Source organism: Euphorbia lathyris, chromosome 8 (assembly GCF_963576675.1).
Source record: "Euphorbia lathyris chromosome 8, ddEupLath1.1, whole genome shotgun sequence".
Taxonomy (NCBI): domain Eukaryota; kingdom Viridiplantae; phylum Streptophyta; class Magnoliopsida; order Malpighiales; family Euphorbiaceae; genus Euphorbia; species Euphorbia lathyris.
The window spans coordinates 36,139,394-36,140,972 of NC_088917.1; the positions used below are offsets into that span (position 1 = coordinate 36,139,394).

General features: G+C 38.3%; 1 non-coding gene across 1 annotated transcript; it reads left to right on the forward strand.

Annotated features, from left to right (window-relative positions):
* Window positions 1–788: 788 nt before the first annotated feature.
* LOC136204361 (small nucleolar RNA R71) lies at window positions 789–895 on the forward strand. Its single transcript, XR_010675204.1, has one exon. It is a non-coding gene; the product is annotated as a small nucleolar RNA R71 (small nucleolar RNA).
* Window positions 896–1,579: the final 684 nt, after the last annotated feature.

Genomic DNA, 1,579 nt, shown 5'->3' on the forward strand with positions numbered 1-1,579 from the left:
TCAGTAACTAGAAAGTCTCCATTAATGCCCCATTAATGGCGGTTACTGGTTACCCTTAAGTTGGCGGTTAGCTAATTGATAGCTCATTAATGGTCTTTATTACAAGGTCGGCTCAGCCGTTCTCATGGCGGATTGAGAGCTTATGGAGATCCGCCTCACAGGTTCGCTAGCGGGTCTCTCTTAGCGAGTTCTAGGTGATCCGCCCGTCGGATCTCTTTACTTCGATACGCCGCGGAATTCCCGTATCAAGCGACCAACACGTGGCGCTCTTTAAGCAAATATCCCTTTTGATCCTTGGGATAATATCACAATGTTATCATATTATTATCTCTCCAGTTAAAGTTAGGATGATTTCTCCATCCAGGATTATATGTATTGGAATAAGGGTTATTATTTTGGTTTTGCCCTTGGACAAAATTTACCTGTTCAATTTCACTCATACCTTCGTAATCCACATCCGTTTGGATTGGGTTACCATTAGGATCACACGGTGCCATAAACCTATCAATTTTGTGCGATAAGGCAGAAAATTGGGCTTGCAACATCGCTATTGGATCAAGATTCACTATACCTTTAACTGATGATGTTGCTAAGGATGATGGTTTCACTATTGGTACGTGTCCACGTTCCGCGGGCCACATACAGCAGTTGATTGCCATTTCCTCCAAAAGTTCTCTTGCTTGGGCAAATGTTTTCTTCATGAATAACCCTCCAGACATAGGTCCAATGAACCTCTAGTTGTAGGATTTAGTCCATTATAAAATGTTTGCATTAAAAGTTCAGCGGGCAATTGGTGGTGTGGGCATAAACGTTGAAGTTCTTTAAAACGTTTCCAAGCCTCATAAAGAGTTTCATTATCATTTTGAGAAAAAGATGTCAACTCTTTAATGACTCTTGCGGTTTTTGCTAAAGGAAAAAATTTTGATAAAAACGCTTGGGCTAATTGTTCCCAAGTGGCAAAAGTTGCGGCTGGCATAGAAGTTAACCATTCTTTAGCCCTATCCTTCAAAGTGAAAGGAAAAAGGCGAAGTTTGATTGCTTCTGCAGTCACATATGGGATTTTAAAAGTGTCACAAATTTCAAGGAAATTTGTTAAATGGGTGTTAGGATTTTCGTTAGTTAACCCATAAAATGTTACATTATTTTGCAACATATTAAGCAACGCTGGCTTAATTTCAAATTGATTTGCGGTGATTCTGGTTCTAACGATACTATTGGTCACACCGGCCACACCTGGCCTAGCGTAATCCATAAGTGTTGGTGGGTCTGCCATTTTACCAGATTCGGTATTTGTCTTTACTGGGGTTTTGTTTTTGTTCTTGTTTTTATTTTTGTTTTTGTTTTTGTTGTTGTTTTTGTTCTTCTTAAGTGTCCTTTCAATTTCTGGGTCTAGTAGTTTTGGTGGTATGCCTGAACTTCGAGAACTGCGCATGAACTTGAAATCTTGCACGAACCGAAACTACCTACAAAACAGAATTTGAAGAATAAATATATTAGTAATTGAAAATTATTAAATTACGAAAAAAAATTAAAATAAGTATGAATAAACCTAGATTCGAAATAAAACACGAAAACTTTA